Consider the following 12,475-nt stretch of genomic DNA (forward strand, 5'->3'; position numbering starts at 1 on the left):
CATTTGAGTTGGCAAGCACAAGGCCCAAGGAAAAAATGTAGAGCCTGCAGTTAGTAGAACTAAAAGAGATGGCCACAGATACAGTGGACCTACAGCCACCCACCAATGACTGGGACGTGGTGATGCAAAAGCTAACCGAGCTCATGGCAAAATCATTGGCCACGAAAAGTGAGATTGACAATATCAAAGCCAATGAAGTTCTGATCACATATGAAGTAGACACACTACAAAGACAGGGCCAAGAGCAGATAGAGAAACAAGCAGAGCTGCAAGCCAGTCTGGCCACGGCATTGCAAAGATGCCAGGAGATGGAACGAGAAAATCAGGTAGCAGCTCAAAGACTGCAAAGAGCTGAAGAAGAATACAAAAAACTCAGCAAGGCATTGACAGATGCAGAGAGGGAAAGGGACAAGCTAACACTACAACTTGCTGAAGAATCCAAGGAAGTGGAAACACTGAGAAATGCCAAGGAAAAGGCAGAGCTAGAGAATGAGGCGAGCCAAGATGAGGTACTAGAGCTTAAAGACCAGATGAAAGTCAAAGATCAAACCATCCAACGGCTACGGGCATCTCCTGCCAGAGTCAGAGCTACTAGCTCGACTCACACTACTTCTGAGACGGATTTATATGAAGAGAAAATGAAGGAGCTCCAAAAGGAGTTACCCCTGGAGAAGCGGAAAAGACTGATGTTGGCTGAGGGCTCAGTGGTTACGCAAAACCGCATGGAAGAAGAAAACACAGCCATGAAGAATGAGTTAGAATCCATCAAGAGAAAGCTCGAGGAGGCGGAAAAGATAAACGCAGATCTAAACGACCTCCTTGTGAATATGGGAGAACAAGCTGAAGCAGAAAAGAAGAATTTTGAGAAGCAAATAGAAGAGTTGATAGGCCAAGAGAAGTTTAGCACCGGGCCAGCAGCCATGGAAGGAATAGACATAGAGAATGTGGCAGATCTAGTGGACACCACCATGCAAGAGGAAATCCTTGTAGGACCTCACAAGAGCCACAAGATCTGACACAAGAAGAAGAAGAGAAGCTGAAAAAGGCCATAGAAGCTGCAATCAAAGACACATCCAAAGAAGCTTTGGAATGGGAGAAGTAAATCAATGACTATTTAGAAGATAGATGCTAGCAACCTTCGGCGTGAATGGCTACAGCCCTCTCTCCCATATCCTTTGCTGAAATATGAAGCTGCCACAATCAACAAGCGGATCAGAGAGGAGCCAACAGTGCTGATGTACAAAGTAGAAATCTCCAAGCCTGAAGGGGTAAAGTTGATAGTCGATTCTCAACCCAGGTGGAGAAAGGCATGGCCGACAAAGTATCCACAGTATCTAATCCATCTGGTAGAGGCACCTAAAGTGATCAGAGATAACCTCAGTTCTTGCCCTCTACCAAGGATGCTGATGTGGAATGCCCATGAGCTATTGCAAAGAAGCCAACCTACTTGGCTAAATTACCCGAAGCTGCCAGGCTCGAAGGCAGGCGAGAGAATAAGTGACCAATACATGGTGAAAACCCTAACGGGCGCCATCAAATTGTTCACTGGCTCGCTTGACCTATCTTGCATCATGATGAGAGAGATTTGTAAAACACTTTTGGCAGTCTTTGAGACATTCAAACCCCCGGGGTGGTCACTTTTTAGAATGTGTATGATATCATGTGAGTTAACCAGAGAGGATTATTAAAAGACCAAAATGTATAAAAATGTATACATATAGAGGGGGGTGGGGGTTTTTTAAATAGGCTCACAATGTAAGTATAGTATGTATATTGGGGTATTATTAATTACCTCTTGAACGCACGTGATATAGGGGTCTTTTGATAAGTGACAGTCAAACCAGGCCATCCTATTTACACTGTGTAAATAGGCTCACAATGTAAGTATAGTATGTATATTGGGGTATTATTAATTACCTCTTGAACGCACGTGATATAAGGGTCTTTTGATAAGTGACTGCCCCGCAAACCAGGCCAGGCGACATACCGTATCTTCTTTTTTCAAGATACATACAGATGCGTATACGATCTGTCTAGTCAGCCATCCCACGAGGTGATACATGCATTGTATCAAAGGATTATGTTTTTGCCATCCTATCAACTCTAGGCCTTTGAAGAAGCCTTCTACACCAGCTTCTTCACAATTATCAATGACATATTCGGCCCGACGCTACTAGCTCAACATGCAAGATATGAGTCTCTTCTCAAGATGAGAGACAACCTACACTCAAGAAGCAGCTCAACAGCCATGTCGGGGACGACATGAACAAGGAGGGGGGGAGTGTTAGTGGCTAGACACACCCTACGGAAAATGACTGCTCGGCGGATTATTATTTTTTATAATTATTCATTTATTGAGAAAAACCCGACATTTCACCTTTGTAAATATTGAGGCTTAAGAGAAGTTTCCGGATTGTATCTAGTTTTGACATTTAGATTGAGTAGATGGTTAAAATGGAACATTAGGGTTTGAGATTGTAAGGTATTTATACCACTTTTTGACCTTAATGAAAAAACCTTTGTCATTTTAAAAAGTTGAAGTCTGTGAGTGAGCGTACTGTGTACGAGAGAGAGTGAGAGATTCATCTTGACGCTACGCGCGCACCGGTGGTTGGAATCGAGTGCGGAGAAGTGCAGCGTGTTGCCCCCGACAAGAGCTACGCGCCGATACCTACATTGCGGGCATACGGTCCGGTTTTGCGAGCTCGACCTACGAGCTTCATGTGGTGTTTCGGTGAGCATACGTTATCCGGTTTTACATTTCAACATATCCACGCATTCGCATTGAGTAGAGCTACACATTAGGCACTTTAGTTTTTGGAAACGATGACCTGCAAATTTCGGCCAGACATCCTACGTGATTTTGCACCGGGTGTTTTGGGTTGGGATTTTGGTTCATGGACCTTAGGGAGAGCGACCTATTGGTGTTAGTAGGGTCTCCTTCAAGTTCTATGGCATTTCGAGATCGATTGATGGGTATTTGGCTCTTGGAAGCATTGTAGGAAATCTCCTCTTACGCACTCCTGAAGGCTGTAGCTTTGACATTGGGTAGAAACCTCTGTAGGAATTAGTCAAGAGTCGGTCGAGTGTAGATTGACATCCTGTGCTTGCTTCCACGCGCCTGCGGGTCGAGCTTCGTCCTTAGCTGACAAATCTTGTTAGGTGAGTTCTCGCTGTGCTGACGTCCGTCGTGGCATATCCGTCGAACAGTTATTTTGACATGTATCCTTTGGCAATTAAAAACCTTAGTTGCTACTCCTCTTAGCCTTTGAAAATAATCACTTAAGTATCTACACCCATAGCTCAAATTGGTAAATTATAGAGAGTAGTGGAGTGGGTCTAACATAGCAGAATTGCCAAGGGATAGCTCCTTTCATACTTCTTATGGCTCAATAATGGTAAAGCCGTAGGCAAGTCTAAAAAGACTCCATTATCAAGAACAAAGCTCCCGAGGTGTGGACCATATCCCCATAGTGGGCTCAACAAAACCGATAATAGATCCCAATCCCACTTAACCTAATATAATTAACAAAATCAACCATTAATGGGATACTTAAGGACCTCTCTTCTTAAGTAAGAAAAGAGAAACCAAATGCTCTGATACCAATGTAATGGAAATGGCCTATGAACTTTGAGAATAGCGGAATTAAGAGAATTAGATTGAGGATTTTTGTGAGATTACTTTGAGAACATAGAGGGTGAACTCAATTGATGGTAGCAACATAAACATAATTCTTAATTAACTTGGTATGAACAATACTTTTGCAACAGAGAGAGTATTAGATAACATGACAATAGTTGAGGACCGGATTTATTTGGAGCCGGTCCCCCTCCAAAAGGTGTTTGTATTATAGATTCTCCCATCAAGAGAGACTTTGTACAATACAATATTTGTGTTCCTTGTGATCTTGGTGATGTATGAAGATGGAAAGCTTCATACATCATGAGCATAACATAAAATTTGCAAAAAGAATTAACTATCCCAAGCCTCAGTCCCAAGGCCTCAAACACCTTTGACTCAGGTGGAGAGAACTAACAAGGAATGAGGGTAGGGAAGAGGAAGAAGAATCATTCATAGGAGAAAGAAATAGTTCCTCACTTATCATCACTCTTCTTTCTTAGCATATCATAATAGCATAGTAATGAAGATGAAGAAGATGGAAAGCTTAAGCATTGAAGCATGGCTCTTGGTTGGTTTTGCATTCCATAGCCAAGAGTGTTGGTGTAGGCTCTCAACTTCTCAACAAGCTTGGAGAGGGAGATGGAGCTTTATGCACTTTGCACTTCACACCATGAGTGTGTGTGTGTGTGTGTGTGGGAGAGTATACCCCCCCTGTTACCATATACATGTGGTAGTGATGTGTGTGAACACACTAGGACCGCCGGGGCATTTTTTCCCTCTTTAGGAGGTTTTTTCCCCCGTGCATTGTATATACGCCCATCACTATAGGGCTATCTATCTTTCCATTGCACACTAAGTAACACACTCTCTATTGTGTGCCTTGAGCTTCCTTCGTCTTCTCCAAGTTGTGTGTGTTTCTCTGCAACCCTAATTCCAACAATTGGTATCAGAGCAGGTCACGTCCTCCCGGGGTTAGTCGCCAGCTGCTCCAGCACACACCTGCTCACTTTCTCCGATTTCAGTGAGGTTTGGCAGGCGTTCACAGGTCGACAAAATTTTTGGAAGAGTTCGAAGAGCTTGGTCTGCTCAGAATTTTGATTTGGGCTCATTTCGGCCTCCGTTTCCACTACAGGCAGTACTGCACAGGGTATTTTGTCATTTTGTGCAGAATTTATGTCAGTGCCGTTTTTTTCATAACAGGTGCCTTATAGCTTCTATGGTTTGTGCTATAAAGCATAGGTTGTTCCCACTCAATTTCTCCTATTTTCGGGCAGTTTTCACATCAGGTGCAACATTTACCATGGCTGACAATAACAACACAGATGTGTTCAAGATGTTTGCTGCTGAGGACAGGTTGGATGGGGAAAACTACCCTATGTGGGTTATATGATGCAACATGTTCTTGTGTCAAAAGGTGTCTGGAACATTGTGCAGGGCATTGATGTACGTCCTGGTTCTGAGGATGTAGGCGATGTTGAGGATGTTGCAGGTCTTGCTGCAAGGATTGCATCTGTTAGAATTGTTTTGCCTACGACAGAACAAGCTCGTTGGGATGTTAAGGATGCGCAGGCTCATGCATTGATTGCGTTGTCTGTGAAGCGCAGCATTGTTCCTCACATCCGTTCAGCAAAATCTGCAAAGCAGGCTTGGGATATTCTAGCAGGTCTTTATGCAAGCCGCAATGAGGCTAAAATTGCTTTGCTGCGTAAAGAGCTGGAGTCGAAGATTATGCATGAGGAAGATGATATGGACACTTTCCTTGCTAGTGTCAAGGATATCAATGAGCAACTCATTTCTGTAGGTGAAGTCATTTCAGACGGTTCCCTAGTGCAGACTGTTCTTGATTCCTTACCAGATTCCTACCAGACTTTTGCTAGTACTTGGAGACTGATGACCCAAGGAAATCCTGAAGTTGTCAAGTTTGATGCATTATGCACATTGCTGTTGCAAGAGTCACTGTCCAGAAAAAACAGGACTAGACAGCGTGCAGTTGAACAGGCTTTTATTGCTTCTCAAAGAAAGGGTGGTAACAGTAATGCAGCCACTTCTTATGGTTCTGCTGCGAGTGGAAAAAATTATGTTCCTAATGCTTCTACAGGCAGCACTTAGTCTGGCAATGCTGGTGATAAGGGCAAAAAGAAGATGCGTTGCCATTATTGTAAAGCCAATGATCACTTGATCAAGTCGTGTCCTAAGTTGAAGGCCAAAGAGGCTAAGAAGAAAGAGGGTGGTTCCACTGCAAATGTTGGTTCCACTACAAATGCAGCCATTGTTGAGTCTTCTGTGAAAGGAGACTATGTTACTGATGTTGATGCAGAATGGGCGTTTGGCGCAGAGTGCACTTACAATCCTGCTGTCCATGATGCATGCTTGTCAGTTGCTACAGATTCACATGTGTGGTATTTCGACAGTGGTGCTACAAAGCACATTACCTCACATCGTGAATTGTTTATCTCTCTCGAGTCTGTCCCTCATGGGAATTCAGTCACTTGTGCCAACAATGCCTCTTATCTAGTTCAGGGATTTGGAAAGATTGTGCTCACTGCTGCTAATGGCAGTTCCTTCACACTTGTTGATGCACTGTATGTACCTGGGATCAAGAAGAATCTCTTGTCTGTATCCGTACTTGCTAGACTTGGACTTGTAGTCAAATTTGTGGATGACAGATGTACAGTTCATGATCTCAGTTTTGGTGATGAAATTGTTGCATCTGGCCTTTTGTGCCGTGGGCTGTATAAGCTCACTTTGTATGACAAGTGTGAACAAAATTTTGCAAATGCTGTTGCAGATTCAAGGGCTATTTCAGATGCAAAACTTTGGCATGCGTGTTTTGGTCATCTGAATTTTTCCAGTTTGCTGCGTTTGCAGAAATGTGATATGGTTGCTTCTTTGCCGCCTCTTGAAGCACCTGTCAAACAAGTTTGTGAAGGCTGTATTTTGGGTAAGATGCAGCGTTCTAAGTTTCCAAAGGATGGTTCAGTTCGGGCCACATGCAGGTTGCAGCTTGTGCATAGTGATGTTTGTGGGCCCATGCAAACTCCGTCCTTGGGCAATTACCAGTACTTCGTGACTTTCATTGATGATTACTCCAGGCATGCATGGGTATTTCCACTTAAAGCGAAGTCCGAAGTTTTTATGTGATTCAAACAATTTCTGGCTATGGCTGAAAATGTCTCGAAATGTACTATGGGCAACCTCCGTTCCGATCGAGGGGGGGAGTATATGTCTCATGAATTTAATGCATTTTTGGCTAGTCGTGGGATAAAACACCAATGTACAGTGCCTTATAAGCCTCAGCAAAATGGTGTTGCTGAGAGGAAAAACAGGTCACTAACGGAAATGCCACGATGTATGGTCAAAAGTCAAGCTTTACCGCATTCTTTTTGGCTTGAGGCCATCATGTGTGCCACTTATGTACTTAACAGGTGTCCTACGAAAGCTTTGCAGTCTATTACTCCATATGAAGCATGGCATGATAGAAAGCCTTCTATTGAGCACATGCGTGTTTTTGGCTGTTTGGCATATACTTTGGTGCCACAAGTGCAGTGCAGAAAATTGGATGATAAGGCTGTCAAATGTAATTTTGTTGGTTATAGTGCTGAAAGCAAAGGTTACAGGTTGTATCATCCGCAAACAAAACGTATTCTGGTTTCTCGGGATATAGTGTTTGTGGAAGATTCTGTTCAGCCCTTGCTGTCATGTACTAGAGACAGTAATGTAAGCTCACAGGACATTTATGACACTTTGTTGCCTCTTTTAAGTGGTGGAAATACGAATGTAAGTTCCAATGAAGCAAATGTACAGCCTATGGGGGTTTCTTAAAATGTTTTAGATCAGCCTATTACTGATACAAATGTACATGATGTACTTGATGAGGAAAGGGCTGAAAATGAGCAGGCTAGAGGTATGCTAAAATGGCTGGTGCACACTTTGCGTGACAGTAAATTGGATGCACCTTTGTCTAGTCGTACTCGTTCAGGCTCTCGCCATGCATCCAATGCATCAGATTGTTATGCTTTGGCTGTGTCTAGTTTACATGATGTTGAGGAGCCTCTATCTTTTGATGAAGCACACAATTCAGAAAATTGGATGGCTGCCATGCAATCAGAATATGATGCACTTATAGAAAATGACACATGGACTTTATGTGATTTGCCTCCTGGCAAAAAGGGCATTGGTACGAAGTGGGTTTACAAGTTGAAACGCAAGTCGGATGGTGAGATTGATCGCCATAAGGCTCGACTTGTTGCAAAGGGTTATGCACAGCAAAAAGGCATAGATTATGAAGAGACTTTTGCTCCCACTTGTCGTATGACTACTGTGCGTTTTCTATGTGCATTGGCAGCTCATTTTGGTTGGGATGTACATCAATCAGACATTGTTACTGTTTTCTTGAATGGTGACATATTTGAGGAAGTTTATGTAAAGCGTGAGGGTGATGTATTTCTCATCGTGGTTCTTTATATTGATGATTTGCTGATCACTGGACCAAATGAGAGACATATTGCTGAATTTAAGGCTGATTTGAATGCTACTTTCAAGATGAAAGATTTGGGGCTGTTGCATCATTACTTGGGTATACAGTTTAAGCAGTGTGATGGTGGTATTGCCTTGTGTCAGAAAAGTTACATAGAGACATTGCTATGTAAGTTTAGACTTGAGGATTGCAAACCTATTGCCACTCCCATGGAAACAGGTTTGAAGTTGAGTCTACATGATGCTGGCGATCCTGCTGATGTCACTCTTTACCAAACTGCTATTGGCTGCCTCATTTATGTATGCAACACGAGGCCGGATATTTAGTTTGCAGTCTCACAGGTCAGCAGATTTATGCATAGCCCAGGGTCTAAGCATTGGCAGGCTGTCAAGAGGATTTTCCGCTACCTTAGTGGCACTTTACATCTTGGCTTGTTTTATCCCAAGGGGGGATCATTGCCGCCAGACTTACATGCTTTTTCAGACTTAGATTGGGCTGGTTGTTTTGACATGCGAGTGTCCACAAGTGGTTTTTGTTTCATGCTTGGCAGTTCATGTATATCATGGTTGAGCAAGAAGCAACCTACTGTGGCCACTTCGAGTTGTGAGGCTGAGTACAGGGCATTCTTCACAGCTACGGTTGAGTGTGTATTGCTCAGACGCCTTATGGCTGATTTGGGTGTTGGACAGGACACTGCCAACACTATCTACACTGACAATCAGAGCGCATTGGCAGTTGCGAGGAACCCAGTTTTTCATGCTCGCACAAAGCACATTGAGGTGCATTACCACTATGTCAGGGAGAGGCTCTCAGTAGGAGAGATCAACTTGGCTTATGTGCCAACACAGGACAAACTTGCAGATCTTTTCACAAAGGCATTGTCTCGTGAGAAGCTTGAAGCTTTCTGCAAAGCTTTGGGCTTACTCCCCTTTGTCGGCTGATCCTGTCCTCAGGGCATGGCACTTCCCTTTACTCATGTGCCAACTCTCGTTCACCGCATCACTCCAGGGGGGATTTGTTACCATATACATGTGGTAGTGATGTGTGTGAACACACTAGGACCGCCGGGGCATTTTTTCCCTCTTTAGGAGGTTTTTTCCCCCGTGCATTGTATATACGCCCATCACTCTAGGGCTATCTATCTTTCCATTGCACACTAAGTAACACACTCTCTATTATGTGCCTTGAGCTTCCTTCATCTTCTCCAAGCTGTGTGTGTTTCTCTGCAACCCTAATTCCAACACCCCCTCTCAAGCTTGGTCCACCTCTCTCTCTCTCTTTCTCTCTCTCTCTCTCTTATTATTTAGTAATATATTTTGGACACGTGTCCTCTTTTTCCTCTTTGAGAGAAAGAACTTAACTATTTATTTTTATGCATCTAAATTCTCATTGGACCCCTTTAAAGCCTATCAAATAGGATTCAAGCACATCATGAGGGCCACATGTGGATGATTTTGACATGTGCCGTTTATGCTTCTTAAGTCATTTGGTTTGAATTGAACAATTCAATTACTCAAGTAATTAAGCATGGAAACCATTTATGCCTCTTTAGAGTTTATATTTGAATTGAACACTTTAAGAACCTTAGTCATTTAAGCATGAGGTCACCTCAAGCTTGGGCAACGTTCCCACAAACACTTTAGCACTTTTAGCAAGCCAACAAGCACCTCATGCTTGGGTAGGATTTGTTAGGAAATAAGACGTAGCTAAATAGATATTTGAGTAGATTACTTAATGGAGGGGTGAAAGCATGAAATGGTGGTCAGTTTTAAGGGTTTTTCTAGGTGGTTTTTGAAGTACTTCTCAAGTTTTATTTGTTCCCTTCAAATAATTTATCGGGGTCGTGGAAAATTGCAAGAAATGGAAAATGCCGCCACTTCAAGAATGCCATCATTTTTTGAACATTGTTTACGGGTAGAAGGTGACTGTGACTTCTCTTGCATGCCATTCTACACAGTAGGAAGCTACCCACGCGCTATTGCATCTTCATGCACCCTGCGTGAACATAGCGAGGAAGAAGTGCAAACGCCTACCCTCTCTGTGCGACCTCAATCTTCACCGGGTACTGTAATCCAATCCCCCTCCCCCCCTCTCTCTCTCTTGTTGTAGTTGAGCAATGTGTTTGTTTGAGGACATTGTGAATCATGGGTTGTGTTTTTTTGTTTGTATAGTAATATGAAGACTCCACCACGAAAGTGCACCATGGCAGCATCTGATGGTGGTTCAGCTAGCATGCTTTCATCTAGTAGCAAGCCTAGGAGATCCACAACATTGGGCATGAAGTCTGAAACTATCGGCAAAAAAAGCATTGGTACATATCAACTCTGTCTCTTCAATTGTAGCAATGTTCTTTTCAATGCTTGTTTATGTTTGTTTACTATGTCAAATGTGGTTTGTAGCAAGATCTTCCTAGAGGATTCAATACCCTAAGAAAACTCGATTTTGCTACACACGAGAGGAGTTGCATGAGGAGTATGGCTTAATCTTGGAGGGCAAGCTCTACCAGCACCTCAGTGAGGTTGATGTCACAGATCAGGATTGGTTGTCGGTCTTCATGAAGAAAAGGGAGAAGGGCTCTAAAATATTTTTGCATATGATGTGACCTGAGTTTGTAGACGAATGCAGGTTACTGTTTCACAAAGTCTACCAAAGCATGCCAGCCAACAAAGAGATCACACACAAGTTTGCAACGTTGTTTGTGTACAAGCGATGCCCAGCTGCTCAGCAAGATCCTCCAGGTCGAAAGGTTGCATGGGCTGCTTTTGGTGAACAGGTTTTGGACCATTGCAAGAAGCTTCCGGGTGGCATCGACAAGAAAGTAAAGATTTGGCTGGAGAATAATGAGGGGACATCACTTCAGCCCCTTCGTCTTGACAATGTCGGGGCAAGTCATAAAAGTGGGCAAAATTCTCTCTTATCTGGCAGCACTTCTCTAGTTAGTGCCTCCTTTATAAGCCAACAAGTAAATGCACAGGTGGAGCAGATTCTGGATGCAAAAAGGGATGCATTAAAGGTTTTGAACACAACATTGGATAATGTGAGAGTAGAGATACAAGATAGGAACCAAAGTATGTGGAAGATACAAGGGACATCCTCAGCCGCGGCAGTGCTTCAGGGGCAATTGCAAGAGCTCCAGATATTGCGGTCCAGCATGAAGGGAGTTGTCGATACTGACCCTGATTTTTTGGTGATTGAAGGCAAGATGGCTGCTCTAACTAGTGCACTCACAGCTCTTGGGGCCGATGCAAGCAGCTCGAACATAAGAGATGAGGTGGATCGTCTCCAGGTATGTGTCGACCAACTCAAGGCAGGATTTTTGTTTATGTGGTAATGCCCTAGGTACTTGACATGGTACTCTCTTCTATTTAGGTGGTTTTGTTTGCCATGCCAGTTATTTCTATTTATGTGGTAATGCCCTAGGTACTTGACATGGTACTCTTTTCTATTTAGATGGTTGTTTTTGTCATGCCAGTTATTTTTGTTATGGTGCTAAGTGCCCAACATACCTGACATGGTAGTTATAGTGCCCAAGGTACTTGGCATGGTAGTTTCTTTTTACATTCTTTTTGTTACGGTGACATTGACCAAGTACTTTTCCATGGTGGTTTTTTTTGCTATGAGTATTTGTTTTTTCCATGGAAGTTTGTCTATTATTGTGGTACTTGTCATGGTAGTTTTGTCTACCATGACAGGTGCAGGGGTCATGGCTATTTTTCCAGGTATCATGTAATGGCCAAAATGCCTGTCATGGTACTTCGTTTGATCATGGTGGTGTTTTTTTCATGGCAGTATTTCCAGCTATGGTACTTTTCTTTTGCTATTGTTGTAGTGCTCAAGGTACTTTTCTACTATCCATGGTATATGTCATTACCTTAGAGGTTTTTTGGAAAGCCATCTCTGTTATGGTGGCAGTGCCCAAGGTACTTTTTCATGGTTTTTTTTGCTATGGTTGATTGTTTCTTTAAGAAAGTTTGTTGCTATAGTGGTTGTGCCCAAGGTACTTGTAAAGGTAATTTTTCCTATTAAGGTGGTTGTACGGTCATTGCTTATTAGTGTGTAGTGTCCAAGAAACTTGTCATTGTAATTTGTTTTTGGTCATGGTGGCTTTTTTATCATGATAGTCTTTCCTGTTATGGTAGTAGCTTTTGCCTTGATGTTTTTAATGGAATGAAAGTTTTCTGTTATGGTGGTAGTGTCCAAGGTAGTTTTCTACTTGCCATGGTATTTTTAATTACCTTGGCGGTTTTTTGGAGTGTCCAAAGTACTTTTGTATGGTAGTTTTTTCTGTTGGGGTATAAAGCCCAATGTGGTTGCCCAGGTAAGCGGACGGGCCGCCAGGTATGTACACATATTCTTTTGTAAAAACCTAATAAGAA

The 12,475-nt window shown here is 42.9% G+C and overlaps 1 pseudogene; it reads left to right on the plus strand.

Annotated features, from left to right (window-relative positions):
• Positions 1 to 10,752: 10,752 nt before the first annotated feature.
• LOC147418506 (uncharacterized) overlaps positions 10,753 to 12,475 on the plus strand; it is a 140,579-nt pseudogene continuing 138,856 nt past the window's right edge.

The sequence above is a fragment of the Adiantum capillus-veneris genome, chromosome 30 (assembly GCF_014529385.1).
Source record: "Adiantum capillus-veneris isolate H3 chromosome 30, ASM1452938v2, whole genome shotgun sequence".
NCBI lineage: Eukaryota > Viridiplantae > Streptophyta > Polypodiopsida > Polypodiales > Pteridaceae > Adiantum > Adiantum capillus-veneris.